The sequence below is a fragment of the Euprymna scolopes genome, chromosome 8, assembly GCF_053919585.1.
Source record: "Euprymna scolopes isolate OS-2025 chromosome 8, ASM5391958v1, whole genome shotgun sequence".
In the NCBI taxonomy this organism is placed as follows: domain Eukaryota; kingdom Metazoa; phylum Mollusca; class Cephalopoda; order Sepiida; family Sepiolidae; genus Euprymna; species Euprymna scolopes.
The window spans coordinates 156,927,580-156,946,822 of NC_136489.1; positions in this window are offsets into that span (position 1 = coordinate 156,927,580).

Below are 19,243 nucleotides of genomic sequence, written 5' to 3' on the forward strand. Positions count from 1 at the left end.
GGACATTGACTTGTCAAATTCGATTTGATAATTTTTCCTCGCAGATCATTGTTTATTAAATCCTAATAATTTTGAATTCATAGTGTCTCCTTAGAGTACGTGTACGTTGAGCAATTTAGCATATGCCGTTTTAGCCACGACTAGCCAGGACTAGAGAATATTCTTTTTATTGCTTTAACTATCGAGTATATATCCGTTGATTATTAATTTTTTATTTATTGCGGACAATTATTTTCATCTTTTATCAGTTGTTTCACGACGTTTCGGCCAACTATTACTCGGGCCTTCGTCAGATGGTGACCGCGACTGATAAGATCTCTGAATCTCTTGACAGCATTCACTGCAATGACTGATTTCAGGCCCGATGAATAGTTGGCTGAAACGTCGTTAAACAATAAGAAAAGATGAGTATAATAGTCCGCAATAAATAAGATTAATAAATAATACTCATCTCAATAATGAATTACAATTAAATAATATATATCTGTTGATGTTTTATATGTTTTTACATAAACTGATGTTGTTTTCGTAAGATATACTATGGGTGCAATAAGTATCCGATTCAAAACAACAGGTTCATATATTTTTATTACACGAAAACAAAACAATAACAAGGCGCTATTCTAATGTATTTTTGTATGATAAATACAAATCTCGTATCAAAAATCATAAAAAATACATAAGAATAGCACTTTGTTGTTGTTTTTGTTTCTGCGTAATAAAAATAAATCAACATTTTGTTTTGTATCGGATACCTTTTTGCACCGATTATATACACGAGAAACAAAACAACGAAAACTATCCTGTTGCCCTAGCCCGCGTGATAACCATAGTCCACAAAATATAAAATAGCTTTCCTTGTAGCTTAGATCATCACCATGAATCCGAAATAGTATTTTGGTATTGGTTTCCCCGATATTATTCTGGTCAGAATATTTTCTAAAATAATTTCGGAGATAACGGGAGCAACCAGGTGAAGGTTGCCAACATTGCAAGTGCACATTATTTTTTGTACAACAGATTTGTATTAAAACTTGAGACACCCAGGTCATCAATGCGCGCCGCTAATTCCTAGACCACCATCACTTCCCGATCTGGTAAATTATTTTTGTTTAATGAAGATAGATTATTCGTTATATTTGGAATCTTAGAACTACTATTCAAATCTTGAGTGTTAATTTCACAACATTTCTGCCAATATAACGTTCGACCTTCTTCAGGTGTATCTCGTCAAACTTGGGAATAAACAGGAATAGACTATTTTATTGAATCCATAGAAATAGCATTACTGGGTAAGTCATAATTGAATTTCGAGTGTCGCCTGCTACCGTAACACCAAGGATCAAATTACTGGTTATATTATGTTGTATGTTACACTCCTCTAACTGTTTAAGATTCAACCGTTGTAAAAATAACGCCCAAAATGCGTATAGTTGTCCAAATAATACTAATTATACGCCTAAAATAACATTTATGAACGAAAGCAATTTAGCGCGAACATACTATAAAGAAAAAGAGAAAAAATAGTCAACATAAAATAACATACGTATTTCAGTAGGAAAACAGTTGATATACGTATATATTACATATATATGTAGATTTAATGAACGAAAAGAACAAGAAAAAACATTACAAAACTTACACTTTTGAGATATTTAATTATTATGTATTTATCTCTTTCTCTCACTCACGCTCTCCCCCTTTATATATATATATATATATATATATATAAATATATATATATATATATGTATGTATATGTATATATTAGTAAGTTATGAAAGTATATGTGGCAATTAAGCAACACAGAATATTCCGCGTTTCATTCTCATGAGAATTTGTCACTCTGACGAATTTTCACGAGAATGAAACGCAGAATATTCTACGTAGCTAAATTGCCATATATATTTTCATACCTTAATACCTAAGATCTGCCTATGCATTGAGCACGGTTGAATTAAATACTGAAAAATTTACGCATAAAATTATATCTTCAAATATTAATGTATGTGATTAAATGAAATAATCATATATATATATATATATATATATATATATATATATATATATATATATATATATATATATAAAGCTGAACGTCTGTGTGTGTGTGTGTGTGTCTGGTCACGAATAGACTCCTATATAGTTTACTATTTTTAAAAAAACTGATACCATATAATGATAGAGAATGCATCGAGGATCAGAAATTAGTATGTTTGATCTGGCAAAACGGTGGTTCATAAAAATTGTGGGGTCTGCGTTCGCGCCTGGCCCCCAAAGTATGTAAATAAAAAATGAAAAAAAAACCGTTTACAAGCGTTTTTGATATAGATGTACATAAGAATCCTTTGATAATTATGTTTCAGCTTAAATAGGGATGGTATAATAAAATTGCGGAGTCAGTGTTCGCGCCTGTACTCCATGGAAATATGGCACAAAATTTTACGAAGAAATTTCATATCTATTTGTGTAAGTATACTTTGATAATTATGTGTCAGTTTGAATAAATATGGTATAATTAAATTATTGGGTGTTCGTTCGCGCCTGGCGTGAGGGTCCACAATAACACCTAAACTTTAATTTTAATTCACGTAAGCTTTTATTTATTTTTTGAGTTGAATCATATTTTGTCGAATAAATTCATCTCATAAATTCACGTTCCTATTAAAGTGAAAGTAAGAAAAAAGTCGGGACTTTAGACGATTCTCGACACAAATTTTGCATGGTTCTGTTTTTTGCTTTCACCACTTGCATGTGGCACTCTTTCGAAAATAGATTAATAGATAAATATTAAAAAATAAGAACGTTACTTTTTATCGTGTCAAAAGAAGGAAAAAAAATCCTGCCAACGTGATTACGTGTCTTTTTAAAAGCATTTACATAACCTTTTTATTTTAATTTACATATCTGTTTAAGCTTTTTTGTCAGTGTACGAGAAGGAATTCAGTTCATTACAACCCTTTCTGCGAGTTCTTTACATTACAATAGTACAAGCCTGAATCCAACGGCGCAATACTACACAATTCAATACTGTAAAACTTAAACGAAGTTGTTCTGCTTGAAAAGGGCGCCATTTTCGTCTAATTCATATTTATATCGAGTCTTTACTTTTAAAAACTGAAGTAATTACGTGTTTACTTTTTTAATATCCCATGTTGCTGTTTCGGATTATTTTACTAAAGTAAGTAAAGCTTCATTATGTTTAAAAAATGTTTTTGTTTCTTTGTTTTTCGATATTTCGTCGATATTATTTAGTAAGAGTATTTATCATAAAGGCCAACAAACAACTACCTTAAAAAATAAATATACAAGAAATAAATGTTACCATAGTCAATAAAAGTTCAGTTCATGTTTTTTTTTAAATAGTTTTTAATGCTCTTTACTTGAAATGATTTCAGCGAACCGAAATTAAAACGAAATTTGAGGCGATAACTATTCAATGAATTTTTATATAAACTACACATGCCATAATCGAATATTCCTCAAGCACAAAATAACGGAAAACATTAAAACATGTTTATAAATATTCCTTACGTTGACGGAACTCTCCTAAATTGTTACCACATAATGCTCAGGTGCCCCTCCTTCAAATTATAAAACGAGGCTCTCCATTTCAAAGTCGCTGTCATTTTGATTTTTTTTAAACCGGTTCGTGAATTAAAAAAAAAATGTTTTTTTTTACAAACTACTTAAAAATAAAAAACCAATGAACCTTTCTACCATAAAACTTACTTTTATTGACTATGGTAACTTTTATTTCTTGTAGATTTATATTATTATATATATATCATTTTCTCTTTGTAAGGGAACATCATTTTGTTTGTCACTCTTGGCTACGAATGGAAACAAAGTTAATATAAAAAATATATTTTCGCGAAAATTATCTTTACTTTCATCATATTTTGCTTAGGGTAAAATTTTTGAGTATCAAAACCTATCTCATTACAACCCCCCTTTTCATAACCTATCATATTTTTATCAATCAATGTCCATTTCCTGTAGGCTGTTTTTGAACCCAGTCAACGACGAGTACTTCTGCTAGTGTATATATATATATATATATATATATATTATTTTTATACGTGTTCAATAGGCGTTGACAGATCTGTTGTACATATCTCTGAAAAGGCGCTTGTAAAAACGTAAAAGAGTCGCATCATTAAATTGAATTAACAATTCATAATACACGAGGACGCCAAATCTACAAAATGGCCGGCTCTGATATTAATTAGCAAGTCTCTAAAATATTATTCCGTTAATCGAGTAACCTGACTCGAACGATGCAAACTCAATCGTTTCCTATTTTCCATTGCTGAACACTCGACGTCGTTCTATTTAGTAACGCTATTTTTTTTACTCTAGTCTAGTAATTTCCGCCATTTCAATTAAATAAAAATTCGTCCATGAAAAACAATTCTCATTTGCATGAGTAAAACCGCACAAAAATAAGATTCTATCTTGAAATGCGAACTTTCAGGGTTAAATACCTGATGACTAACTCACGGTGATAAACTCTATTAACTCCTGGACTCGCTGATGGCTTATGCCTTCATCCCGAATTTTTGGTCACACGTGCCTCAATCTTTAAAGAGATATTATTTTTCTCAAAATAAAACGGGAAATGAAAATATACTTAATTGACAAATATATATAAACAAAAAATTAAATTACTCATATGCAAACTTCATTCTTAAGTATTCATTTCATCTTGCTACAAGATTTCAACCAATCAGATATTTTAGAAGGCATCCCAGGGTTCCGGATCCTTACAGGTCAGTTGATAGCAATTCTCAGATATTGCGCAGGTTGCCTTTATTATGCTGCGTAGTATTCTTCAAACTAGATAATTCACGCCTAACTCAGTTTCCAATATCGCGCGGGCTTTGGGGAGTGTGCGGCCATTCTTTAATTACTATTGGTCCCAGGTTTACTCTGACCCCGAGTGGTAGTACCTGTTAGGGTCCCAACTATGGGTTAAATAGAAACCGACTTGGAAACAAATATGTTCTATTAAAATATTTTTTTTTCCGAATCCTTGGATTCGGCATTAAATAACCCCAAAAGGATTGCTATGCCGTAAAACAAAAACAACCAACCAACAATCCAATATCGCTCATTAAGCATATTCACATATGTAAATTAGTCGTGCTGCGTCGATTCACCCATTTTAATGTCTTCTTCTCAGAGTACACAGCGCCTACGATCTTAGGTGCCATATCCAACCAGAAACAAAATCTGGCTTACACGTTATACAACTAAAATACACATAAAATTTGTGTAGACAAGCCTTTTTTATTCGATTTTTCGGACAATTTTTTTTTTAAACTCCTCTACATATGTAGTCATAAATCGTGAGATATATTCCTCAATGAATCGAACTCCAGCCTCGGATTTTCAGTACAAAAAAAAAAAAAAATCTTGTCCGCACTTATATATTTTCTCAATATTTCTTAACACCAACTTTAGTTTCACGTGAAATAACCGTATTTTAAGGTAGATAGTAATTATGCTTAAACCGTGTTAAACCGTGTTATCATATTACTTTGTAAATGTCGAAAATCCAAAATGAATTTCATGGATCCATATAGAAATATGTTGTATTATTCTAGTCGCTTCTGTTGCTTTGTTGTATAAATAAAACCGTAAAGCATTACGATATATATGTATATATATATATATATGATTTTAAGAATGTGAGAGATTGCATATAATAAATTCCACAGCCAAACAACGTCGCAGGCCACAAGAACCATGACAGTCAAAACCCGGATGTCCAAGACTCGAGTTTCGCCCTCATCCGTTTGGGCTCATCAATTAGACATCCGAACTCAGAATTTGAAACCCGAGCCTCTTGCATGCAAGGAAAGGACTCTACCAAGTGAGCAAACGCCCCGCACACAAGAATACCTATTAATCAACACAGATCAAGCAAACCGCGGATTGGGGTTATTAGCTGGTTAGATGACCGTGTCCCTTGTTGAGAAGAAGTAGATTCAGTCGGTTTTCGGCGCGGTTTGCTTGATCTGTGTTGGTTAATAGAAATTCTTGTGTGCGGGGCGTTTGCTCATTTGGTAGAGTGCTTGCCTTGCATGCAAGTGGCTCGGGTTTCAAATCCTGAGTTCGGATGTGTCTAACTGATGAGGGCGAAACTCGAGTCTTGGACTTCCGGTTCTTTGACTGTCATGGCTCTTGTGGGCTTCGACGTTGTTTGGCTGTGGAATTTATTATATATATATATATATATATATATATATATATATATATATATATATAAGCAATGATTAGTTCACTATTACCGACATAAAGTCAGTTTAAAATAAAATGTTAATATTTCAACAATATTTCTCGAGGGTAACGGTGGCCGAATGGATTTGGTCTTTGCTGATGGAATCATAGATGGCTTGTGTTGCCGGGTTCGAATCTATCGACCGGTGTTAATCGTTACGCCCTGCACTGATGATTCCCGAAAGGATGAATACTAGTGTCTGTAGGCATTTCAATAATTATTATAGTATAGCTGGCCGCTAGGTCGTACAATATGCTTAAAAATGATATTTAAATTTACGCAGACTGAAAATGTATTATTACTGATTCAATCCTTCCATCCTCATCATCATGAGGGGCTACTTGCACGGACCAAAATGACTTTTCCTCTCCAGAGGTTCCTGTCTTCCATCAGCTGCCTCAGATATTCAGAGTTTGCGTCGTGTGATATTTGCTGGATGTGTGTGGATCTACGTTATCATTTGCTTGCGCGTCCGTGTCGTGAAGTCCATAGCAATACATCACTCACTAATTCATGCTTGCTCCTAAGACAATGACCAGCAAATTTTAGGTGTCTTTCTCTGATGGTATTAGATATAGCAGGAAGGTTGCCATAAAGTTGCTGCTTTTCGTAAGATGATTTTGTCAAGATATATTTAATACTGTTCGTAGCATACGGGTGTATGTGCCGTCTAGTTTTCTTTCCAATCTTTTGGCGAGTGTCCAGGTTGTAGCACTGTAAACAATTACAGACTCTACCACTACCCTAAAGAACTGCCTTCTCAGTTTGTTAGTTCGTCCTGAAGTCCATACTGAACGCAGCTCATCTAATGCGATTCATGCTTTTGAGATGCAAATTCCGATATCTCTCTCTGTGGAAACTATGTTGCTGCCCAGATACATAAACTCAGCAACTTCTTTCAGTGTTGATCCAACCAAAGCCCTGATTTCTCCTTTCACATTGAAAGTCATAAACTTTGTCTTATCCGTATTAATGTGGTGGCCAATGTCATTTGCAGACTTTTCTAGCTTACGTAACAATGTTTGCGCATCAGCAGTGTTATTCGCGAACAAATCAATATCGTCTGCGTAATCTACATCAGTTTTATGTGCTGATTGATGACGTCTGTTCCTGGATGCATTTAGGGTGAAGCCTAACGTGTTGTGTATATCAACAGAGGCGCGAAATACAAAGTCAAGACAGACAATTTAAAGAAAATGGGCAAGAATATCTCCTTGTATAACCCCGCAATATGGCTTTCGTAACACAGGGTAGAATTTGCCGCAAAGTTTTTGACAAATAGTTTGTCCTTGTCGGATGCTGTCGAGATGACCTCTGGTCCATTGATAATGGTTGGGATAGAGCGCACATTTCTGTTCAAGATCCTATTTGCTATTTGCCAGAATTGGTGGGTACCAAGCCGCTGCTCAGCTACTTTGGACTTAACGGATTGCGCATATAGTTCTCTTGCATTTTTTATTACTCTTTTACAATGGTTGATGGCGGTTCTGAAAGCAGATTTAGTTTCAGTGCATCTATTACGTTGGTAGCTATGGAAAAAGTAATTTCTGTGTGCGATGGCAGCAGCACATTCGGGGGAGAACCATGGCTGGCTGTTAAGTTTTTGTTGGAATTTTTTAGATGGTATGAATTGGCTTATGCCTACACATAACCATTCGGTCAGATCTGATACTATAAAGGGCACATCCTTTTTAAACATGGAATGGACAGGTAGATCAGATATGAATGTACGGAAGCTATCCCAGTCCGCCATAGAGTATCGGTATACAGTACGGTTGAGATGTACGTCTGTAGATTTATTATATTTCATCTTATCTTAACTGATACGACGCAGTGGTCGGAGGATCCCAGAGGAGATAGAACGGAACATGAGCATAGCTCAGGGGAAGTGGATAGAAAAAGGTCTAGGAGGCTTGCGAACTTACCGGTACTATTGGGCACACGGGTGGGCTCGCGAACAATCTGAGTGAGGTCATAGGCAACAGCAAAATCATGACAGAACCTCCCCTCCTCATGAGTCTTATTTGAGTTGGTCAGCCATTCCACATTATGGACATTGAAGTCACCGCAAATGTGAATGTTAGCCGAGGGATGAGCAGACAGGATGTGGTCAATTTTTTCTGATATACTCTTAAAGACTGTAACTCCACTGTTGTGGGGACGATAGAGGGCAAATATAAATGCGGTGGTGTAAGCAAGTGCAACCCGCAAGCACATATAAGGTAGATAAGGGTCTTCTCTGGAGATATCCCTGCCACATGGAAAGCCATCTTTAATGTAGGCACATATTCCATGCTCGTGACGATCTTGGGGGTCAGATTTAGATGTTAGGTTTGAGTATCCTTTAATTATTAACTCATCTAGGGAGGATGTCGGCCCTATTCTAGTATTGCTTAGAAATAATATGTTCGGTTTCGTCTCCTGTAATTGGGTTTCAACCTCTGGAAGGTTAGAACGTAGACCCCTGATGTTGGAGAAGGAGATATGGTAGTAGGGGTCTACGTAGGAGGATGGGGTTCTTCTTTTTTTATTTTTTATTTACATGGAGGTCACCACTTATCAAGGCCCGGAAGCCACTCGGGAATAAAGGTAATTGCGTGTACAGTAATCAATGAGATAGTATTGTAGTAATAGTTAGTATTGGAGATTTGATAAAGTCTTACTTAAGGGGGCGATTCATCAGGAATTTGTTTATGTTGGACTTGAAGACATCCAAGTTGTAGTCAGGTGGGAAACAGTTAATTCTATAAGCGATGTTGTCTACAGTAACAACACAAAGCTGGATACTCCACCAGACCAGATGAATATTTGTCCTGGAATCCAGTAAAACGAAAAGACCACAGCAACGATATGCTATAATACAGAACTACCTGGCATAAATGCTCACTAGGCATTACTCTCCACTGTTTAAGTAATAACACTGAACCAGATATTCCACAAGACTAGATTAATTCTGGCTCTGTAGTGTGGGAAGACAAACACGAAAAAAATATATACTGATTAGCTAATCGGGATAAGAAAGTTAATGTTCTTTATGTCTTTATGTTCAACAATCGAGAAGCAAGCAAGACATTTAATGGAACATTCGAATATCTTTGTATGTCATGGGAAAAACACGTGATTATTATTTCTTTCCCTACAAATAACAAATATAATTAAAATAAAACATGCTTTGATATTATATATATAATAAGGAAAATATCTACATAGCAATATAATTTCTAGCAAATTGGGTAACACAATGAATAAGATACTTTACTGCTGATTTAATCTGGGTGTACCTGGCCATTACCATTTTTTTTTTTTGCTGTGAAACCTATATTTGTACACTTTAAAACTAGAATGTTTATTGGGTCTGACTACAACAAAATTATTTCACTGTAATTGAATTCATTAATAAGAAATAATTTAAATAAAATGTTGAGGTACATACGAGCTTGAGCAGGAGATAATTCGATTTGTGATCAAATGCTCTACGACTAAACTACATCTATAAATGACAATAGATCTGCATTGAAAAGAATATGATTTGGTGAATTTTTTTTCTTGCGCGTGTGACTTAAAATTCCCCTGTAAAATTATTATGTTTTAATTATCTATAAGGTAGAAAGACTAATTTAAAGATCGGATTTTTCATACTTATCGGATGAATTTCTGTCCAAAACATATCTAAGAACGGACAAACAAACAGACAAATAAATTACTTTTGTGTGAAATTCGCAAAGTATAGACATCCGTTTCGGACATTATGAGGAAGGAACACTCAGAAACACAATGTGACTTTTATATAATAGTAGAGACAGAGGTAATGATATATATATATATATATATATATAAATGTGAAAGTGTCTGTCTATCTGTGTATCTGTGTGTCTGTGTTTACATTTCCCCACGAAATAACTCTGCCAATTTTAAGTCTACAGACTCGAAATTTGATATACAGGGTTCTGAGATTTGGGAAAATCGACGTAATAGGTTTTCAGCCAGTAATTTGACGATTAAGGGGTTAAACTTCAACCATTAGACATTTGAGAACTCTACCAAACTCCTCCAACAATTTTCGGTCCAAACACTTGAAAATTTAGATATAGGTTCATTGGACATGGCTCTAACTTAATAACTTGATTTGAGCCCAAAAAATTAATTTTAAGGGGTTATAATAGGGTTCAAAGTTTAAAAGACTCACTACATCCCCCAACATACATCACTAAATACCCGGGCAACGCCGGGCACCCATGCTAGTATATAAATATATATATATATATATATATATATATATATAAATAATGGCTAGGAACATTAGAGACAACGGAAACCAAGAGAATTATATACTCCGTTGCAAATAACATCTTGCAAAAAGATTTCTTCCAAAGAATTGGCACTATTTTGTTTGTAAATATAATGCGAATTCAACTCACCAAAACTTTTTAAGAAAGCTTAACGGTACGTACACCTGTATGCTACGAACAGCATTTATTATATATCGTTACAAGATCATCCCACGAAAAAGCAACTTTATGGCAACCTACCTGCCATACCTCTTACTATCAGGGTGCGAGGTCTACGATTTGCCGGTCACTGCCAGAGGAGCAAGCAAAGGCTGGTGAGAGATGTATTGCTGTGAACTCCACAGCACTGACGCTGGCGCATTGGACGACCTACGCCAACTGATTAAAGACAAGGAAATCTGGAGAGCGAGAGAGAGCGGGTCACATTGGTCCGGACAAGAAGCTCGACCGCATATGTATATAGGAATAAAATGTTTATTACTTAATAAAGGGGATAGAAGTAATCTACATAAAGTCATATACACAGCTGGTCATCATTAACCAATGCCTTTCATAGCATCTCTTATTCTGATCTGTTTTACAGCCAACTTCTAAATCTTACTCTAATCATAACTGAACACAAACCCAAAACCATGGCAAACCGAAGGCAAGTCAGTACAAAATCTGGCAAAAAATAAAAATCTAACTGGCGCATCTACACACACACACACACACACACACACACATATATATATATATATATATATATATATATATATATATATATATATATATATATATATGTATGTATAAAAAATAAAAATAAAAATACCAGTGGAGGTTTACGTTATGTTTTGAGAAAAATAGAAAAACCGAATGAAATTATTAAAATAATCAACGTTTCGTCCTTATTTCAGAGGACATCTTCAGGATATTGAAGTAAAAATGCAAGAAAAGAAAAAGTCATAGATCATACGAAAAAGAGAGACAGTTTTTGAATCCTACCCATGTCGGGAAGAACAAACATATGTGTGTGTATGGGAAGGTTGGATTGTTCAATGTCTATATATACACTTTTAAAAATGCGTTAAGTAAATATGTACATTTTTTTTCTTCTTCTGTAAACTTATTCATTTTGTCGAAATATTTAAGGAAAAACGGTTAGCCAGGATCTGTTTTGATATTTTGTTCTCTGATTATTATTTTCCCTATGCTAGGGGCTAAATGGTAGAAGCCTTTTCTTTGCGTAATAGTATTAGAATTTAATATTAGTGCTGATTCTAAAAGTCTTCTTTTAGCTCTATCTATTACGTATTTAATACGTTTCGCATGATCTAAATTAAGCGAGTGATCGTGTTCCGTACAATGGCAAAAGAGTGCGTTTAGGGCGTTACCATTCCTTATATCTCTTCTGTGCTCGTAAAGTCTTAATTTCAATTTTCGCTGTGTTTCACCTATGTACGCTTGTTGACAGTTATTACATGGGATGGAATATATACCGGCGTCGGATGTGAGGGTTTTGTGAGAGTACTTGGTAGAAAAATAAAGCTAGGGAATCATTGAAATTCTGTACAACCAAACCGATCAATAAATGAAACAAGCAAACAGTAAAACTGTGTTCGTTACAACTCTACTTTCAACCGAGTCGTTGTTTGTTTCGTTCACCACATTCATTTCTTCTACCTCTTCTTTTACACACGTCCGTTCGCTTTAGTGACTAAAAATCGTCTGTCCTCACGCTTTCCTTTCCTCGTAATTTATTGAACAAGGGTACGAGATTCCCCGAGATTCCACGAGACTTTTTTCCACATAAAAACATGCGGGCGCCATCTTGATTCTCAATTTGTGCTCTGCAGGCACAAACGCGCAGCCGCTTTAACGGTAAGCCACTTCTTTCTCCACAAAAACAATGGTATATGTATTAATTAGTCGAGTAGAAGAAACCATGCCGATCCCAGTCACGGACATCACATGTTTAGATATTGGATAAACTGCGAATGGTCACCATTAACTACCAGTGTAATATAAAATGCAAAAAAACTGCACAAAGACTTAACAATGTTTTTGTTCTATGAACCACTGGTTGATCTTGATCAATGCAGTGCTTATATTATCGAAAATATTACCAGAAATAAGTATGCAACATTTATCTCCAATTATTTCCTATCTATTTTTTTATTACATTTTCACCCCACTTTGCCACTTTGATGTAAGGGGGCTGCTATCAGGGACATCTTGATTTGAAGAGATACCATGTAGGGAGTTTCGGAGCAAGATGTCTGTTCACGTTACACTTGAAGTTATGCATGTCAGTACACTTGAGGAGGCAGGAAACCGGAAGAGGATTCCAAAGTTTAGTTGTTCTGGGGAAGAAATTATTTGAATAGAAGAGGGGCCGGACTTTGCTCCTTGTCGGCTTTGTTGGGGGTATTTACGGCGAGGCGAGGGCTAGTAGTTCGTCGGAACATCCACTACCATTATTATTATTATTATTATTATTATTATTATTATTATTATTATTAAATAACCAGTATCAGAATCAAAACAATTTTGCCAACGCAAAACCACTGTATTTATGCCAGTAAGATAAAAATCTTGCGTGCTGGTGGCGATGAAGTCGCTGGAGGCGTTTATTTTTGTTTATTGTTTTATTCATTTATTTACTTTTTTGTTTACAAAAGATTTACTACTTATCAAGGCCCTATTATTAATAATAATAATAATAATAATAATTATAATAATAATAATAATAATAATAATAATAATAATAATAATAATATCTTTTAACCAGTAAAATCCATACAACTATTATTTCACATAACATTTGCATTATTGATACAATATTTATATACAAATAAAATTCTATTAAACATTTCATCCAATAATTCCTTATAACTAGGGAGCTTTACTGCGAAGGGGTGGGACTTTGCTGCTTGTCGGATTTGTCGGGGGTATTTATCTCAAGGGAGGTACAAGGACTATTAATCGTCTTTGCTTCACAGTGTTTCGCTTATTCTAAGATGATCTTCCGCTCTTCCGCTACAATCATAGTGTTTGGCATTCTTTACCAATAGCTGTCCGGGTGACTTTACTCTGTAGTTTGGTATGTGATAATGTCCGGTTGCCCTTTTTTTATATGCCTTACTCGTGATTATCCCTCATGTAAAGGGATATAGCATATCCAAAACATTATTTTATTTGTACCTACATCACTGACCGGTTGATTTTTCCTGGCATATTTTCGTGTTGCTTGTTTAATAGAACTAGTTTCCTATACAATGATGACAAGTTAATTCTCTCGTTATACATCCTCTTCTCTTCTCCAACCTTGTGACTTATTTTCTACTCCTTTTATTATTATTTTACATTTGTTTTACATTTTTCTATTTAAAAAAAAAAATGTATTGCTTTATCAATTTAACTGTTATCCTCATCTCATATGTATCTATATTCGATTCTTGTATTTAAAAAATATCGGAAAATCATTGTATTTCGACTCTCTGTTGTACTCATGCCAAGCATACAAATATACAACTATTTAAAAACATGTTGGCGTGTACATGAGGCGTACAGGTTAGGGTTAGGGTTAGGGTTAGGGGCAGAACAACTTGCTTATTTGGAATATCAATGCAAAAGTAAGCAAAGGTCGTTATCAATATGACCTCGTGTATTTGCTGTTTTAAAAAGTTACATAATTAACGTAATCCGTTGCTTGACACAGCTGTCTGCTGGCTAATTGCAATGTATTATTTTTGTCTGCTGGAACATAATTAATGGCATAATTGTTGCATAAATTATCATGCAATAAATTCGGGTAGCACGTTTTCAGCAAATATTGTAAAGCACAATCACGTTGATACAAAGATTCTCGCCAGATTAGCGAAGTTAAGCAACGCTGAGCCTGGCCAGTATCAGATGGGTGACCATTTGAGGAGGAGAGGCACTGTATGGGCCTCTCTTAAGCCGTGGTAGGCAACACATCTAGTGATGGCATCACGATAAAAAAATATCCTTGATAGCCTGGGCTATCAAGGATATTTTTTATCGTGAGGCTACAAACACGATTTGAATTAACCTACCAACTCGTGTAGTGAGTTCAATCTTGGCTGTGGCCGCATGTTATGCTTTTTCCCCCCGAAAAATGTAAGCTTTTATTTATAAAAGTTCAAAAACAAGATTTGTTGAAAATGACATTTCGGTTTTCTCTATCCTCGCTCTAACACAATATATTTAATTCTTCTAAACATTTGTTACAGAAAAGCGTTTTTACTCAGCGAACTGTAACGGCTAAACTAATTTCCTTCTATCTTAATAACGTTACTAAAGGGTGTCTCAATAAAAGGCATACACTGTTTTAATGGTCATAAAACCAACATTTATTATAAGAAAGAGAAGTTTAATACTATATATTTGAGCAAATATATAAACCAGTGTTCAAATTATTGGTCATTACGGTCCATGAACAGCTGACAACGTTCACTGATTGAATCAAAAACGTTCCTAATCAGTTCAATAGGTATGTTGACACATCTTCTTTCAATGGTTGCTTTCAACTCATTCATTGTAGCTCGCCTTGTGGTGCGAACGCTGTATTTAATATGCCCCCACCTTCTCATCACAAAAAAAGAGAAAATCCATGGGAGGGAGGTCAAATCCGGTGAGCGTGGACAGTACTCAATTTTTCCGCTTGTTCCTAAGCATCTGCTTCGCAGGTGACTATCAAGATATGCTCTTACGTCATAATGGTAGTGAGGAAGTGCTCCATCCTGCTGGAAGTGGCATTCTTTATTTCTAAACGTCTCTTGGGAACGTGGCATAATGTATTCATGTAGCAAGTTGAGATAATTTTAAGAGTGTATACATTTTATTGAGATACCCTATATTTAAAAGATATCGTACTTCACGCATTCATAAACATTACGATATTTTTTATCGAACGGAATAAAGGTTGAAGTTAGGGTTAGACACTTATCGTACGTGATCTTGTTCGACTAATTGAACTATGAGGTAGTCCTAAATACTCTATTACCAAGCAATTGTTTTAACTAAAACAGTGAGTTTTAGAGAAATGAACTTCCTTAGAGAAGTGCTGGTGATATATAACAGCTGGTTATATGAATAAGTATACTGTATAACCCCGAGATACGGTTGTTCTAGGATATGATTTTTTCATGTTACGATGTGGAATACGATGTTTTTTCGGGACCTGGTTACAGAATTTGCCCCGCCTTACGCTGTTATTTGATTATATATATATATATATATATATATATATATATATATATATATATATATATATATATATATATATATATATATACTGTATTTTGTTACTTACTTTAATGCCGAATATCGGGATTCTACTGTATTTGGTCGAGAAGAAGGTTCTTGCGGAATATTAAATTTTGATTTTAAATGATGTATTTTCAAATAAGTTTTCGTTATAATACCTTTACTTTATATATTATATTAGAGAGCATTTTTGCTTTACCTAATTGTTTAAATTACAATCGTTTTAAAACAATTATAACGTTGAATATAATATGGATTATAACGTTTTAAAACAATTATAACGTTGAATATAATATGGAAAAAAACAAATTCGCGCAATTTCTTTATTTAGATACAAGCTAGGCCGAAAAGCTGCTGAAACAATTCGGGATATCAACGAAGCGCTTGACCCCAAAACAACTACTGGGTGCACAGCACAATGGCGGTTTAAGGACTTTCGTGGCGGCTACCAAAGTATTGATGATAATAAGCATAGTAATCGGTCATCGGATGTTAACAATTAATTCGAAGCCAATCCAAGCCGAAGCACACATGCTCCGTAACTTGTTTTTTAATTACATGTAACGTATACGACGATGTTCAACCAATTGAGAGAGATTGCAAAGACAAAATGAAAAATTGATAAACGGGTGCCTCACTAATTAAACGACACCAACCAAAAAGAATTCCGTTGGGAAAAGTCATCTTGCCTTCTTTTACGCAACAAAAACGGGCAGTTCCGTGACACGGTTATGATTTGCGATGAATAGTGTTTTTTTTTACGACAACGGTCAGCTTAGTAGTTAGACGCCGACGAAGCTTCAAGACACTTCTGGAAGTCAGGGTTGCGGCAAATGAAGGTCAAGCTGACTGTTTGGTGGACTGCGACCGGTCTCATCTATTACAGTTTTGTGGATGCAAGCGAAACCATTACAGTGGAGAAGTGCTGTCACAAATAGATTAAATGCATAAAAAAACTTCGAAAACAACACGCACCATTGGTCAACAGAAAAGATTCACTTCTCCACGGCATTGCTAGACTGCATGTTTCTGAACCGACCCTGGAGAAGTTGAACGAATTCGGCTACGAAACTCTGCCTGATCCGCCATAATCTCCAGGCATCTCACCTACCGACAACTTTTTCAAGCATCTCGACAACTTTCTGCATTAGAAATGCTTCAAATACCTAAGTGATATTACGACCAATGATAGAGTACTGTTGCAGGAGCTACTAGAAGCAGTTTATCCTGCCTTGACAGAGTTAAAATAAAGTTCGTAACCTAGTGGGGGATGCCCTTTTTCCTCCTTACAACATCTTTCCCACAGAAGAGACGTTGCGATGCTGTATCTAATTCATCGCTTTTTTTTTAATGACAAGTGCTCGTCTGAACTTCAATCTATGGTCCCCCTCGTAAATCTTTCATGAAAAACACTCGCTTAACCAAAACCACTATCAATAATTCCCCCCACTCTTTATCTGTTCCTAAACCTAAACGTAGATTCCATGAACAAAGCATATTTCTTAGAACTGCACAGCTGTGGAACTCTTATCCGATTGCCTGCTTTCCAGTTGACTACAATTTGATTGTCTTCAAGTCCAATGTAAACAAGTTCTTGATTAACCGTCCCTCTAAGTGATCCAATTTACTAAATATCCACTACTTATGATTACGACGCGATAATCCCATTGGCTTATGCATACCCATTAACCGTTATCCTCGAGTGGGCATAGGGCCTTGATAAATAGTAACTCTTTTGTAAACAAAAAAAGTAAATAAATGAATAAAACAAAAAACAAAATAAACGCCTTCAGCGACTTCATCGCCACCAGAACGCAAGATTTTTTTATCTTACTGGCATAAATACAGTGGTTGGCAAAATTGTTTTGATTCTGATGCTGCTTATTTCGATCAATAATATTTTTGAGGCCGAGATATGTTCGTCTAAATTGCAAAGTAAAAAATGTGATAATGTACTTGTTAACCTCATAAATTACAAATAATGGTTATAAAGTTATTCATAATTCTGTAGCAACGGCGACAGATAAGTTTACATGGGGAAAAAGCTTTCAATTTAAATGGGTTAAGAAGCTTTCAATTTTTTTTTTTGGGGGGGGGAGTTCTATTCATTAATGTTTTAAAAGTTAATCTAATATATTGATATGTGCTCGCTGGTTTCCTTATTCCGCCTACATTCTTAAACATTTTCAAACAATCCTTACCTGTTTGGCTAATTAAAAATTATAACATTTTTTTTCAGTTGGAAATCAAGCATAGCTTTGTTATGAGGATTTACCGTTTAATCAAACCCTGTCATTCGTTAATTGCTTGGGTGTCAATTGATAAATAACGTTTAATTAAATCCTACAGTTATTTTCATCCGTTTTTAAAGATATATCATTTCATTTTAAATGTAATTAAAATTGAACTCCCCCAATAGCTTTTGCATTTGAAATATTAGGCATATTTAGAAATAAAAGCATTTATTGAATAATTTCAGTTCAATTATCTATATTTCTATATATTTGTTGTTAGTTACAAATATGCATATATATATATATATATATATATATATATATATATATATATATAGATATACATATATATATGGATAGATAAATAAATAAATATATATATATATATATATATAGGATTGATATGTAGTTTACTTGAAGCATTGTGTGGGATAGGTATGTAGTAGAGATTTAGAAGGCTATCACAATGCGAGGAATGAAATATAGTCGTTGTTGGTGAAAGGAGACGAAAACAAGTGGCGATTTACAAATCAATAAGTACATGCATATATGTCTATATATACACATATTTATTCAGTTGTATTAGATATAAGTATCTTACTTGTTATGTCTGCGACAATATCCATTATTAATTTCGGAGAAAAATTCCCTTTTCAAATGGTAGACGTGACAGATCAATTCAAAGCATGCTAGATGATGGAGCGGAAGTTGGCTAGCTGTGTGAGGCCTCGGAGCAAATGTGAGGAGGGGGTTTATGTATGGTCTGATTAGGTAATTAACATGTTTATATTTTTATTTCTTTTTATTTATTTATTTATTTATTTTTAGTTTATAACAATAATTTAAAAAATAGTTGACTGAAGTAACATAACCAATTTAAAAAAAAAACTTTGATTTAAGCTAACCCACCTATTCAAACCGTAATAACACTAAAAACAAACAGAAATAATTTAATAAACAATAACAATAAATAATTAAATGAAAAAAAAATGCCTCATCTATTACCACTTATAGTTTTATGAAAATAAATAAATTAACAACTCCTAAGAAATGTCAACCCAGTGCCCCCCTTCCCACGTATCTTCCTATTCCTGACAACCGCAACGCCAACCTAAACACTCAGCAGCCGACTGGGAGCTAACCATCCCGAACCCCCTCCCCTT